We start from the raw sequence: 16,200 nt of genomic DNA on the forward strand, positions 1-16,200 counted from the left end.
ACATTGGTTTACTGATAAAAACTGGGGAACATTCCAGTAATCACCAGTCCTGTGTACAGGTAGTCTTTATTTAGCCTTGGATAACAACTCTTTGCAAATAGAACAGTACCGTATATGCCGGCGTACAAGGTGACCCGGCGTATAAGATGACTCCCGCCTTTATCGCCGGGCCGCATCCCTAGAATGTCATCTTATACGCCGGAAACTACCAGTATTTCCGGCGTATAAGATGACTCGGCATATTAGATGACCCCCATCTTTGGCGCCAATTTCAGCGCTCGCGGAAGTCGCCTTATACGCCGGCATTTACGGTAATTTAAAAAAACTATTTATACAATAAAAGCCTTCAGTGTGAAACTGATTAGGATCTGATCAGTTTCTGGAAGCAGTTGCTAGTGGGAGGAGGGATCTAATCAACTAATTAAGGTCATAAAGCTGAGATGCTTAACTTGTGTTAATCATAAAGTAAAAGTAAGTGTATCCAAATCAATAAACTTTCTGTGCTAAAATTTACCTTTGTTCATCACTTTTGATAATGTTACCTAGTTTGGTAATGAAAAGTCTGCAAGTCAACCTCCAAGCTCAGAGAGTACCAAGGACTCACAATTTATTTTTGTTCCAAGTTAAAATTGATGGTATAGTGAAAATGTTCCAAAATATTTTCCTTTTAATTCCTTAAATTGTTTGTAAAGTTCAAATCAAGAATGGTGAATATTGTACTACACATGCATTGCATAGGAATGTACTGATAAATGTAGGATATATTTGCAATTTTAAAATAAGTGAATAATTTTATTATCTGGAATAAAGTATATGTTTCTTTTACTCCATTCCTGAGAAAAGGTTTTTTAAAAAGGCACTAGGTTTTTTGAAATGCTTATGCTTTTTATTAATTGAAGAAAAATATTTTAGACACTGATTTTTATAAGAAAATTTATAGGGAGACAAAGCCATATTATAATGTGGAGATTCCTATAAATCCTTTTGTTTTTATTGGTCAAATTTTGTAAGATAATATCTAGTCCAATATTTTTAAATATCTACAGAAAGCTTGAACATCAATTTTTATTCTTTTTGCCCAGTGTATGAAGCTCTCATACACAACTTTCCTTAGTATAATACAGTACTTGTTAATAAAATTCTACCAGATTTTCTTAACACAATTGTTAAGATGGTATTCTGTGTTATAAATTTTTACTCACATTGCCTTTTCAAACCATATTCCAATATCATTTTTTTCTTTTCCAAACCTTTTTATGTGCAACTTTCAGAAACCATTTGTATGTAGGCTTTTGAGTCAGAAAAAAGAACATTTATTGCTGCTGCCATGGAGTTGTTTTGGAAACTTGGAAATTCAGGATGATTTGTTTTGCAAAGTGTGGAAACTGTACTTGAACACAGCTAGCCAGACTCTACTGCATTATAACTGGATTCCAGAAATCCATAAATGGATTTTTTCAGAGGATGCTGTCCTAATATTAATCCATTTGAGCTTTTGTGAAGTCTTTGATTTCAAAAGAAGCCACTCTTATTACTATTCCTGTCTAATTCCTTGCTGATTATAAAGTGACAATTCTAACTTACTTTAACCTCTCTAAAGGTATGTTCTTAAATGTTAATGCTGAGAAAGTCATCATGATGACTAGTGCTTAGGTTTAATATATAATGGCTTTTGACAGCTGCTTCTATAAGAAGAGTAAGTGTTGACTGCATTAATGTCAGTTCCTGTCATATGCTAGTTACCACATCTGTGAAGCGATGATGACAGGGAACCAAACTAGAGTGACAAAAGGAGCCAAAGTAGTGATTTGAAAGAAGAAAGAGTGGACATTTTCATGCATTTTTCATGTGTTCCAAAGTTGTTCATTCTGTTCAACATGAGTCCTGCATTGTGTTGAGAAGCTCTGGTGGTAGCTACTGGCATCCGAAATTCCCAGAAACAACTGTTCAGTTTGTTTTAATGGTGGCTCTACATTTGAAAAAGGAAAAGCATGGGAGTTGGGACAGAGCTTGACATAAGAACTGAAAATATAAAGAGAAGGTACCTGGATCAGATCCAAAGATCACCTACTCCATTCTCCTAGTCCCACATTAACATACTAGATACTGGTAGGGAAACTCATCTGAATTTCCCATTGTGTTTCCCAAGAGGTGGGAAGAGGTGTTTCTTGGCAGATTACCTCTAAAGTTTCAGGTTGCCGATCACTGCCGATAGTATCATCTTCCATTAAATGCACGCATTGATAGTAATCAGTATACCAATTATACAATTCAATTGGAGAGTCTATGAAGTAGATTCTCATTTCATCTATTCTGCTGCATGATTCGAGAGACATATAAACCTGTCTTCTGGCTTTTCTTTTCTGAATTTATTTTTCATTGTAGCAAGTTACCTGTTCCATAGTCTTTTCCAGAAATATTTTTTGGGGAGTGGGGGACATGTTAAGCCAAATTGTACCCAGTAATCCACGTGTGCTTACAAAACAGACAATGATTATGATATCAGCAGTTTTCTTTGTGACGTCTTTTCTAATAGCTTCTAAACTAAAATCTGCATTTGCTACCATTTTCACTGTTGAAAAAGTTCTATTGAATTATTCTGGATTCACACATTTACTGAGTTTACTGCAATCCCAGATAATGCCAGATGAACACCGTCATTTTATATGCATTACTTTAAATTTCCTTGAAAAGAGCTATACTTTCACGTGAAATGTTGCAAAACATATTGGCACGAACAAAGCATTCGTCCTTGAAATGCTTAACACTCTCCTTATAGTTATTTTTCAAAGTCTAGAAAAACATCTCATTCTGAATAAAATTGGAGGAGTGGTCAATAAAGCTCATTTGAATCAGTTCCACAATCATATGAGTCATTCAGAACTGTAGTCTAAAGCAGGGGTCCTCAACCCTCAGGCCATGGCCAACTACCCAGCCTTGAACCATTCAGAACTGGGCCACAGAAATGGTGAGCAAGCGTGCATACGTGCATTCTCACTTACGCGAGCAGTGGGTGAGCACATGCGTGCACACTCCATTTGCAAGAGCGGCGGGCGATTAGTGGGGACATGATAGTTGTCTTCCAGTACTTGAGAGGCTGTCACAAAGAAGAGGGGATTTACCTATTCTCTAGGGCACTAGAGAGCAGGAGAAGAAATAATGGGTGGCAACTTGGCAAAGAGAGATCCCATCTAGATATAAGGAGAAATTTTCTGACAGTAAGAGCAATTAAATCAATAGAGTAGCTTGCCTTCTGGGATTGTGGATATTCCATCACAGGAGGTTTTCAAGAATAGACTGGATGATTATTTGACTGGGATGGTATAAGGCTCCTGCCTTGAGTAGGGAGTTGGACTACAAGAGTTCTGAGGTCTCTTCCAGCCCTATGATTCTAATATATTAAAATACAGTCAGTACATGAGGAATACTTGCTCTCATGCTTTATTCCAGCTGCCGAATATCAGTCACATTGATTGATACATAGCAATTTGCCAGTTAATTTGCATTATTATATATTTTGCTGTTTATGCATAAATAAATGAATTTGGTGGCTAATATTAATTTGGATCAAGCAGCTGATCTCTGTATTCAGAGTTGTTGAGAGTCAGGCAGCACACAATAATTTAATAAATTATTCTTATTCTTATTTATTGTACTGTAACAGTGGTTCCTTTTCAATAAATTAAGAAAATTGGTATCACTGTCAAAATGTTAGGATATTTTATAGTAGATTTAATATTCTTTACAGTAACAGATATTACTATTGTTTAATTTATTTGTTTATATTACAATACATTAATTTATTTTTATTACTATTATTTAATTTATTTGTTATTAAACAAACCAGAACTATAGTAAGTTTTGTTTAATATGTCTGTGTTTTTTTTTTCTTCCTTTCAACATACTATATACCATTGGTCATCATCTGCTGTAGGAATGTATACCTCTCAGATAATTTCCGTAGTACACAGAGTTTTAAAATGCTATATTGATAGGCTTTCCTTCTGGCATTTGTGTATCATCTTTAAATTCAGAGGTTCTAAAATGAATACCAAAGGTATGTAGGAGAAGCTGTTCCACTGCAGAGTATTCATCCCTGTAGTTTTATTAAAATTTATTTTTCTCAATAAAGATGGTCTAAAATACTTAAAATATGAGCATTCACAAATGGTGTGTTGGGATCAGCAATTGTAAAAAGGTGAACAAATTGTAAGGTGACAGGGCCTAAAAAGGGGGAAATCTATCACAATGCCACTCAGTTTGTGTAAAAGCTTTTGGAAAGAGAGAGAGAGAGAGAGAGAGAGAGGGAGGGAGGGAGGGAGGGAGGGAGAGAGAGAGAGGGAGGGAGGGAGGGAGGGAGAGAGAAAGAGAGAGAGAGAGAGAGAGAGAGAGAGAGAGAGAGAGAGAGAGAGAGAGAGAGAGAGAGAGAGAGAGAAACCACGTGAAAATATGGAATAAGACTTGAAAAGGAGACTTTTCTCCCATATGTCTGTTCCTCAGAAAGAACGTGAAAGAATGTTTTCTACATTAGCCTTGTGGAAGTACTGAGCCTGCACAGTTTAGGATTATTCCTATTCCAAATCACTCCATGCTCAGCTCCTTTACAGAATTCTGGGCTTCCAACGGAATGAACCAACAAATGTCTTGAAAATTACAGTTTTCAGCCCAAAGCCCAGCATTATGTTACCCATGCCTCCTCAAAAGTTAGGATTGTACCTTTTCTTTACCTACTACCTTTTAATGCTGACAATAGTAGTACGGTATGTATGACTGCAGCTCTTTGTATTTCACTTACAGCTCTATGTATTGAGCATCTAACATTTGGAGTCATACTCTATAAATGTTTGAGTATTTTTCGTACTGAAGAGGCTCTTCCACTTGTTTTCTGCATTACTGAATTTGTTAAGATCCAGGCTGGAGAGGGCTGGTAAAAATAGCAAAACTAAGACAGTTTTTTATATGCCATAAATAAACTTTTTATTTTAAACTTTTAAACTTTAAAAATACTGTTTACAATAGAAAATCCATTCAGACAAGGCATTCCAATGTTTTGGGAAATGCTGTCAATTACATTTATAGCAGTTCTGCTCATAGATTTTGGGCTGTAATTGGGCCTATGAACATAGTTATAGGATAGTCGTGTAAATGTAAGGTGATCATACAAGCATGATCTATAGCAGTGGTTCTCAACCTTCCTAATGCCGCGACCCTTTAATACAATTCCTCATGTTGTGGTGACCCCCAACCATAAAATTATTTTTGTTGCTACTTCATAACTGTAATTTTGCTACTGTTTTGAATTGTAATGTAAATATCTGGTATGCAGGGTGTATTTTCATTGTTATGAATTGAACATAATTAAAGCATAGTGATTAATCACAAAAACAATATAGCAATGCTCACTGGAGAAGCTTACTCTTCCTTGCTCAAAAATGTTGGGAGTGAGGGAAGGGGAAGAAAGGAAGGAAGATTGAAGGGGAAAGGAATGAGATGGAGAAGGAAGGAGATTGAAGGGGGAAGGAAGGAAGGAAGGAAGGAAGGAAGGAGAGGGAGAGAGAGAGATTGAAGGGGAAGGGATGGAGATGGAGATGGAAGGAAGGAAGGAGGATTGAAGGGGAAAGAAAGGAGATGGAGAAGGAAGGAGATTGAAGGGGGAAGGAAGGAACAAGAGATTGAAGGGGAAGGGAAGATGGAAGGAAGGAAGGAAGGAAGGAAGGAAGGAGAGAGAGAGAGATTGAAGGGGAAGGGATGGAGATGGAGATGGAAGGAAGGAAGGAGGATTGAAGGGAAAAGGAAGGAGATGGAGAAGGAAGGAGATTGAAGGGGAAGGAAGGAAGGAAGGAAGGAAGGAAGGAAGGAAGGAAGGAAGGAAGGATTGATCTTTGGAGAGTCATGTTTTCCCAGATGGTGATGAACTGCAACTCCCAGCATTCCCCACTCTTCTACAGTGCTTTTAAGGGCTGCTGGGGATGTAGCCCCCCATCCTCATCCCGGCACCTCTTGCCCTCTCCCAGCCACCCCCCCAGGACCTGCCTGCCCCTCCAGCCTCCTGAGTGCCATCACAGCAGCAGGATCGTGGGAGCCCCTTTCCACGCCGCGCAGCCCTTCACTGCACGACCCTTCCCCAACTCGTCACATGCGAGAGGGGCATGGACAGAGCACCAGCTCCTGCTTGGAAGGCGCCGCTTCTCCCCTCCCGGCTGGCCTCTGATGCACATGCGGGCATTGCCCTCTTCCCCACTGCCTGGCTACTTCTGAGGCCTGGAGCCCAGTGAGCTGGGAAGGAGTCGCTCCTGCCCACCAGCCCCAGGGCCGTGCCGGGCGCCAAAGGGCTGAGGCGGCCTTCGATGGTGAAGGAGGTGGGCTGGGTGGCGCGGGCGAAGCTCCAGTGTGGCGCAGAGGGTGGCTGGGGGTGGAGCTTGGCCAGGCAACCAGGAGGCATGGGGTCCGGCTTGGCACTGCAGCTCAGCTCAGCCAGCAGCGGCGGCAGCGGTGGAGCAGCCCAGCGGCAGCACCAGCAGTAGCCCAGACCCGGCTTGGACTGGCCACCCATGCAGCTGAGCTGGCCCGAGGCGGTGTCGGGGTGCGTGTCAAGCCCCTGGGCTTGCCATGAGCTGGGAGCCGGGGAGGATGCAGCCAGCAGCCGGCCAACATCCGCATGGCCCCCATGAGCACCGTCCGACTCCCAACAGTCAGCTGAGAGTCGGGTTGGCATTTAGACATTGGTGGGGAACCGGCGGGGCCTGCTACACACCACCCAGCTCCCGACAGCCGAGAGTCGGCCCGGCGTGCGCACGTCAGTTGGGAGTCGGCCCAGCCTCCGCGTGTCGGGCTGGCTCCTGGAAATCTGCTGGGAGTCGGCCCGGCTCCCGGCCAGCAGCTGGGAGTCGGCATGGCTGCCGCGGGATGGCACTGCAACGGCAGGAGCAGGCGCTGTCGGAGGAGAAGGGCGCCCTGTAGGTGGAGGAGCCAGCAGAGGAGGAGGAGGGTGGCAGCGGCCGGATGAAAGAACAATGTCTCGGTTCCTAAGACCATCGGAAATATATGTTTTCCGATGGTCTTAGGCGACCCATGTGAAAGCGTCGTTCGACCCCCAAAAGGGTCGTGACCCACAGGTTGAGAACCACTGATCTATAGAGAGGTAAAATATAATCTATAAAGAGGTAAAAGATAGAATGCAGAATAACAAAGTTGGAAGGGATCTTGGAGGTCTTCTAGTCCAACCTGCTGCCAAGCAGGAGAGGTAGGCAACCTTGGCTCTTTTATGACTCATGGACTTCAACTCCACGAGTCATAAAAGAGCCAAGGTTGCCTACCCCTGCTCTATACCATTCTGGATAGATGATGTGCAATCTTGTCTTAAAAACCTCTTAGGGTTAAGATTTGCAACTAGTAAAATATTGATTAAAGATCACAGAATTGGAAGGGAGCTTTGAGGTCTTTTAATCCAGACCCCTGCTCAAGCAAAAAACCCTATACCCCTTCAATCTAAACCCTATGGTTGTCCAGTCTGCTCTTAAAAACCTCCAATGACGGAGCACCCACAACTTCTGGAAGCAAATCATTCCCCTGATTAATTGTTCTAAATTATAATCAATCATCAAGATATTTGGGACACGTGGATATATTAGAAAGCAGAAAGTGGGCCTTTCACTTTTAAGAATATGGATGCAGGCAGTTTTCAAATTTCCTAGCAATAGCACTAAGTAAATGGTCTTAAAACTGACAAGGAAAAAAAAATACCCAATCCCCTCTTTTTTCAGTCAGCAGCAATTTCTTTTCTTATTAATTCCTGATCGTTTTCTGTAGAACAACTCTGGTGGAATAGCAAAATAGACTTTGCATGTTTTAAATTATTTTAGATTTCATTTAACTTCTTGTTCAGGCTCTCCAATCAAAGGAGGCACAAGCCATCTTTGCTTTCCTAGGGTACTATTTCAGTTCTATAAATGATCAGAGTCTGAGCCAAGAATTGCACTATAGTATAAAATTCAGAAAAGTAACTAATTGGAAATACAAATATATTCTCTCCATGTTGTGCTTTAGTATAGGAAATGTAAATTCATTTGAGCCACCACAAAACCTGGAATTCCATCCTTTTCTATAAGGCAATTTCCTTATGTTGGCTAAAACTGCCGATCTGGAAAAATGGTAGTCAGTGTAATGTGTGAACTCATTCTTACTGTTGTACAGTATTTGTCTTTGCGGAAAATGTGCCTTCAATCTACCTATTCCCCTTGGATATGAAAGAAGACCACTCTGTACTTTTGGGGGTTTCACCTGCCATAAATTACAGCTGATAAAGTATCACAGACAAAGGAATTTAGAAGTGCTACCTGCTCATCATATGTTTTTCATGGTCTGTTTCTGTCAATAGCTTTTATTTCAACACCTTTGACTCTTTTGTAATCAATTTTCAAATTCAATTGCTTGATGCATTATACAATCTATCTAACAGTCACTGCAAATCATTTGGGTTCTTAGGCAATAATACATCATATTTGGCATCTCTGACAACTATATCTCTATCAGTACAAACCTTTTTTATACAGTTATCCATAAATATATTCACCGGCCAATGGGACATTCCATTTATTTTCATATATGTGTTACATCCATCATATACAACTTTTATTCAACTTTTATTCAACTACATATTTATACCAAAACTTCCATAATTCAAGCCTGTTATAGGCAAAACTAGCCTTGCAGTATCTAACAAAATGCGTCGTCTAATTTGGATCTGGCTGGGTGATTTGTCTGTCTTTCCAACGCAAATATTCTTTTAACTCTAATCTGTATTATTTTCTTTTTCTTTTCTTCAGCTTTGGCTCCTGAAATCTTGGAAGACAAAATTTTCTAAAAATAGTACTATTTAGAAGAGTACTTTTTTTTTTTAAAAAAATGATGTGTTCTCAGCACGGTAGAATCATTTTTTTGGCTTTCACACATTTCTAGTAAATCAAGAAAACCAGAAACAGAATTACAAGAGGGGACTATTTCAGTCGAAATGTAGCTAGTTTGATGAACCAGGAAGGACCTACAGACTCTGTGAGATAGAAGCTCCTGAGACAGGCTTTAGCTATTAATTTTCTTGTTGCCTCTAGTGGTTTATCCTTCTTTCCATCACTTACTTTTTCAAGGCAGCTATTTACTTGAGCTTGCTGCTACCTAGCAAAATTTGAAATCTGATGAAAGGCAAATAGCTCCCAGGGATCACTTCGGTTTCCATTTGCTGTCATTGGCTCCTTTCTTTTTCCTGCTGGGAAAAGAAAACCTAATGTTGAATCCCTTGCCTGAATTCTAGCTGTTCTGAATATGGACACAGAGAGGTAAGACTAAGTCTAAGCTAGTGTTTCCCAACCTTAACAACTTTAATATATGTGGACTTCAACTCCCAGAATTCCTAGCCAGCCTGCTGACTGAGGAATTCTGGGAGTTGAAATCCACCCATTTTACAGTTGCTGAGCCAAGCTCATGAAGTGAACTAAACTGTGTTTAGCTCTGTCTATTAATATTGATGCTTACAGAACTGGATAAGGGTCGCAACTGAGCATAAGTCACTCCATTAATTCCAAAATACACATGCATTTGTTGCTTCTCTTTTCCATTGCCTGTTGGGGTAGATGGGCTGTAAATGAGAATGATTGGCAGTAGATGAAGGAGAGATGAGTCAAAGTAGCTTTTCACAGAATACACAGTTATATTGGGAACATTCTGACTTAGCATGTGGTATCAGATATCTATGGAGATTCTCAATCCTCAAGGTCATGCTTGCCCCAAAGGTGCTTTTCCAAAAGGCAACTAAACTTTCTATTTTTTTTCCTTGAAAGTTCAGTTAGAACTGAAGAAGCTTCTTGAGTGAGAAGGGAAACATTTAAAAAAAACAAGAAAGCAGAGTTGCATTTTGGAAAAGCGTCTTTGGGACAGGTTGTAACAGCTTTTAACTTAAGTGGGGTATGGGAATGAAAGACATTCCCAGCAAATAGGTTTCTCATCATAACTAGTAGAACTGGTAGAACCTCCAAGTTCAGAAGAATGTTATCTGTGAATAACAGCTGCTTTGAACATATCATACCCATTTGTGCTCAGCCCATGACTGAGACAGATAGAAGCAGATTTGAAGCCGTCACATACCAAAAGGATGAAGCTGAATTCAAGGATTCATAACAAAGTTCTTCAAGATATCCAAGAACATCCATGAAGCAACTTTTGGTGAATTCTTGATTTTTTTTTTTAAAGTGGTATAAGGCTTACCAATTATTGCAATGTGGAACATAAAGCATTGGCTTACTTAAATTGAACTTCCTCTACCTCAGGTCAAACCCCTGCTGGCTGGGAACTCTGGAAGTTGTAGTCTCAACATATTTGGAGGGCACCAGGTGGGAGAAACTTTGGTTCCATCTAGTGAAAGGCTACTCTTTCAGTTTCTCCTCTGTGTGGAGATAATTACTATTCTCATCTAGTAGAATGCTCTTAAGCACTTGGATTGCCAATGCAATGTGAAGCTTCCTCTGTAAATGTGGACAATTAATGCCACAAACCCAATCCACTCCTTGCCTAGTAGCTTTTAACATCCTGCCATCAAAATATTGAGTACTGGTGTGAGAGGAACTTGTAGCTCTTCCACATATTCAGCAAACAAAAGTAACTGGAGCTAATGGAAGGCCTTTGTGTTTGCTACATAAAGGCAGTAGAATACAGAGTAGATTTTACAGACTCAATTTCTTTTAGCTTTCGGAGAGTTCACCGTAGTTTCTAGTTCCCCTTCCCATTTTGAATGAATTCTCCCTGGTTTCAAAATTTCAGAACTGGACCTTTGATGACTGTCTTTGAGTTCATTCTTGTTTTTATAATGCTTCTACTCTGAGTAGCAAGAAAGCAAAGCAAGAAATATAATAAAAATGAAAAGGGGGGAACTTACAGGAGAGAGATAATGGCAGAGCTAGCAGAGAATGACAATGTGAACAAAGACCATCAATCTGACAATAAGGCAAGGTAGGGAGTGGGGTAGGATATCACTTTTGATATCCGTTTCCGTTTTTCAACACTGAAAGAATAATATGTAATAAGTAAATTTCTTAATGTCAACTGCTCTGCAGATGAGAGAAATTATTTATTGAGAAGAAAAACCCACCCTTCTTTTTGTCTGGTTAAAATGGTACAAAAATCAACCAGTACTGTTGAACATAATCTTCTTTATTTCACTGTTTTCTGAGGAGAGGATGAAGTCCTTGATAAACTAAGCTGGCTGAGAAGATAAAAGGCAAATTGGTGATCGCTCCTGAATCTGAAGGTAGATGGGGCAGAACAATCAAGGTCATTCACACCAAGCTCCCCTTTGAGAAATGCTTGTGTTTTTCTGAAATATTTCTTGCAATCAGATCCCTAGATTATATTGATGGATTTTTGCTGAAAAGGTACTGAAATAGGAGAAAGAGAGCTTTGGGAAATACAGTTTTTAATATGTATTTCAAAACACCTCAGTATTGGGAAGTGTTAATGGAAAATGTATAATAATGAAAACTTACAGTACTATAATCTAATACAGTGTTTTTGAAATAATATGTGGATTTCAGCTCCCCAAATTCCCCAGATGGTTGAGAAACACTGGTTTAGTAGATACTTGTGGCAAATCTGGAAAAAACAAAACATTTAAAATGTGGATATAAAGCTGGTCTATAACGGTAATCCTCAACTTACAGCCATTCATTTAGTGACCATTTCAAGTTACAACGGTACTGGAAAAAAGTGACTTACAACTGTCACAGTCACACAATCAAAAGTCAGATGCTTGGAAGCTGGCATATATTTATGAGAGTTGCAGTGTCCCAGGAACATGTGATCACAATGTCAATGGGGAAAGCCAGATTCACTTAACAACCATGCAATTCATTTAATGACTGCAGCAAAAAAGGTTGCAGAATTAGTGGTGACTCATTTAGCAACCAACTCACTTAGTGATGGAAATTCCAATCCCATTGTGGTCGTAAGTCAAGGATTATCTATACCAGGGGTAGGCAACCTTGGCTCTTTTATGACTTGTGGACTTCAACTCCCCGAATTCCTGAATCAGCATGCATGCAAGAAAGTCCTTTATCTAAACCAGTTTCATACATCTACTTTAATCAATGCTAGAGGTTTAAAACTATGGAATCCCAGTAGAATCTGGGACTGTATGGAGCCATCATTACCTTAACCATTGCCTTCATGGAAAGCATTTGCCCAGGATCAAACTGATGTAATCCATGTGCCACTGCAGGCCTGTAGATGGGATTACTGGTGACTAGGTAGGACATTTTTGCCTTTGATTTTGCTCAACTTCCTTTTTTAAAAACAATTATAGTTGTTTTAAAATGTCTTAAATTTTAGCATTAATGTTGTAAACCGCCTACATAGCAAGAATGTTTAGAGGGCATGGTAAAAAAATTCAAGATGGCGGTCAGAGTGTACAAATGAAGCTCTACCTGTTTTGTATGTCTTATGTGCACCCTTGAATTATAGGCCATACAGAGACCAGGATCATATTTGGATTTTAAGTAAGATGGACAGAATACTGTAGATTTTCACTGATATCTGAAAATTCAAATTCACATAAGGGGTCCTTCAAGAAATCCTGATCAAAAATGACTTGCAGACCTTACTTGTTCCCTGATATAACTGAAAGGACGTTGCTATATATTAAGCTAGGGTGATACATGGATTTTCCTTGGAGAAAATCCTTGGAGATTCTTTTCTATTGCTGTTCTTTTCTCCTGGGAAAAAAGTTCTTTTCTCCTTGGAAAAAAGAATACCAATAATCATTTCATAATCCATAAGATTTTTGTTTGTTTATTTAATTTATTTTTCATCCATCTTGCCACAAGAGTATGGCTGACCAAAATGTAAGTGGAATAAATTCAGCCTGTACTGGGTTTATTTTGCAGATATATTTGTTACTCAAAATATTAAACCCCGTTGTCTAATAAACCTGGACATTGTTGTTTTTTAATTTTCTGCTACAGGCTCTGTCAAAGTGTTGGAGTAAGAAAAGTCCCCAGTTGGTAAGTGTGTGTGATTTATACTCTATTGCTTTGAACTGACAAGTAATTAAAGAATCCAATGTTAGTTATTAAATGTACCATCAGCCAGAAGAAGAGAGCTTTATTTTTACTGACTGCAACGAAATAACACACCTTTCTGAGCACCTCACTTAAAATGAAAAAAAAAAAAAATGCCCAGTTTAAATCACTGTAGTAACATTTTAAAACCACTATTTATAAAATCTTGTTTCCTCAAGTGACTCAAGAGCAGAACAAACGGCTGCTAATTTTGAGCTGAAATCTATACCTCTAAGAAACATTTTATGTTAATTTCTTGATACAGATGCCCTGGGTCTCTTTTTAAATAACGTTTGAATACTCTTTTAATAACATTGAGAGTTAACCAGAGATTGAAATGTAGCTGATCTCACAGACAAATTTAAATAAAAATGGCATTCTGCTGACACAAGTGTATTAGAAAGAAAACCTATGTAAAAGAGCTGTTAACCCAGATCTATTGTAGGATATATTATATATTGTCTGACATACTTTCATAAGAGCAAGCAGAAGTATCCCATCCTTTAGACTCTGGTAATGTTCCTTATTGTTAAATTCAATAGGAAAAGCTATTCATACAGAGGTATGATTGAAAAGAAAATTGAACCCTTTTGATGTTATAAATGTGTCTATTACAGCATGTGCACACAAATTTTCCATGGAAATTATTGTGAAAGTAGTGATTCTCCTAGAAAAATGCATTAGTGTTGACATGTTCAATTTTATCTGCATCAGAATATAAATACCTTTTAACTGTGGCAAAATTGTTTAGAATGTATATACTGTAAGTTGGTTGTCTAGCTATCCATTCCACGTCGCTTTCCTGGAGCCTAATTGTGTTCTTTTTCATGTCTGTAATACGGATATTAAAAATAAGGCCTTGAAGTTGTAATATGCTTCAGATTTATGTTGCTATGCTCTCCTTTAGAAGAAGATTTGAATGAAACATTTCTAATACGATACAGGTAAAATATTTCTTTTTACTACATTGCATTATTGTAGCTTTATAGTACCAAACCATACACCTAAAAATAAAGAAAAAAAGCAAAAGTAGTTGGAATAAATATAATTAAAATGCAAGAACTTGTATTAAAATAATAGTTCTACCATTCCAATGAAACCTAACTGTGCATGCAAGCTTTGTACCATAGTACCTAATAAGATTCTTTTAATCAAATAAATTAAAACCCTCAGCTGATAAACAAAACTTCTTGTATAATCTTAGGCAAATGCAGTGCGAAGAAGCAGAGCCTGGAACCATGCATAGTTCCCCCCCAACTATTAATCTATTAAGTGCCCATGACTTTTTTTTAAAAAAACTAAATGTCCTTTTAAAAGGAAACATTCATAGCATTTTTATATGTCATTGGAATGTTTCAGAAATTCTGAATTCCAGATTTAGCAACAGTTCATTGTTAGATCAAAACAGATCACCACATATATAAACTTATTTAAATTTTTTAAGCCATACAACAGCAGCAAATTAAAATTTTCTATATGTTCACCTAAAAAGACAGTCCCAAATATTTTGACCAGTTCTGGTCCAGTTTTTCATTTTAAAATATTCTGAAAGGAAATGTATTGTATAAAATCCTGATTTATCATTCTTTCATAGTTTGGTTTTATTCCTGTGTTTTAAAGCCATCATTACAGGTTTAATAACAAGAAGAGCAATCATAATTATTTTTTTTCTTTCAGGATTGGGGGGGGGGGCGCCTAATTTTTCTAATTTCTGAATGGAAGGAAATATGTCTTTGCTGCAACTGCAATTCCCTTGCCCAAATGGATGTTTTCTGTACCATGCCAGAAAAACCAAAAAGCCGAGCAATGTTATATTAAACAACAGGTCTCCCTGTTTTCAGCTTTAACTTTTAGAGTATCATAGAACTTTGAAATGAATTTGAAAGCATTTTTTTTTTCTACAGGGAAATGCCAGAGTTTTAACAGGCAGTACAGAATGGAAAGGATTTTCCAGAGCAACAGAGAATCCAAGGACATGAAATGTCAAGGAAACAAAATTCCAGCTTGAGGAATTGGATGCCTTGGGAAAGGTCTAACTGCTAAGGTGAAAAAATAAATTTATAGATTTTATTGGGGTAATTTTTGAAAATATAATAAAAGAGTCTGTAACAGACTTTAGTTTACAGTTTCAAATGAACTATGATGTACCTACAACACAAAATAAAATGCCATCTATGTAAATATTCATATGCATATGAAAAATATTCTCTGTGGTTATCCAGGGTTAAATTAAATTACTATTATTATTTCAGAAGATATATTTCCACTGTGCCAACATAAGTATCATAAATTCATTGTGTTTCAACTCACTAACAAAAGCTGACTTGTCATTTTTGCTCAGAAGACTAACATTTCTATAGTTATTTTGAGTGTTTGAGAACTACTTTAGAACTGAGCATTATTTCATATTGTTTTCCTAAGCTTTAAAAGCAGGATCTCACCTAACTATACCTTTTTCCTCTTTGGAAATAAAAGGAAAAAAAAAGAGAGAGAAAGAAGTCTGGTTGTTAAATAGTTAGGCACCAAATTATCACTTCTTTCACATTGGACATAGATTATTGCCTTTTTAATTTTATTTTCATTTATAAAATGTATAATTTTATATAAACAGGAGGTTTATAACACCTGAATGTGGCAAGTGAAACTAGTAAAATACAAAATGTAAAACATGATAAAACATGCAATTAAAATGAAATAAAAATTCAAATCTTCATTGCTAAATATTGATGATGTTAAATGTTGTTTGAAAGATTCAGCTGGCTATTAACTTATCTTAATCTAACTCATATCTTGAATCCACATTCTGCTTTTACATATTAAAAAAAAATCACCTTGCTTTTAAAAAAAAACAAAGTTTAAACAAGATTTGATGTGACAACAATATACTCATTATTTTTAAATCAGGTTTTGCCCAAAATATATGTAACTGTAACAATTTCTAACAGCAAAAATGTGGGAAGGGTGTTTCCTTCATCTACTTGAAGGCAGATGAAGAGAATTAGTCTTCTAAGTAATTTTCTCCTTAGCTAAATTCCAAATCAGGAAGTAGACTGAATGATTAGAAATTCACCTGGAAGGAAACAGGTTCAAGTAAATAAAA

General features: G+C 37.9%; 1 long non-coding RNA gene across 1 annotated transcript; it reads right to left on the reverse strand.

Moving 5' to 3' along the window:
• Positions 1–11,444: 11,444 nt before the first annotated feature.
• On the reverse strand, positions 11,445–13,990 carry LOC120308461. The gene is made up of 2 exons (XR_005556851.1): positions 13,826–13,990; positions 11,445–11,637 (listed from the first exon to the last, which is right to left on the reverse strand). It is a non-coding gene; the product is annotated as an uncharacterized LOC120308461 (long non-coding RNA).
• Between the last annotated feature and the right edge of the window lie 2,210 nt (positions 13,991–16,200).

The sequence above is a fragment of the Crotalus tigris genome, unplaced genomic scaffold (genome assembly GCF_016545835.1).
Source record: "Crotalus tigris isolate CLP2741 ecotype Arizona unplaced genomic scaffold, ASM1654583v1 scf7180000017933.3771270, whole genome shotgun sequence".
NCBI classification, from domain to species: Eukaryota; Metazoa; Chordata; class Lepidosauria; order Squamata; family Viperidae; genus Crotalus; species Crotalus tigris.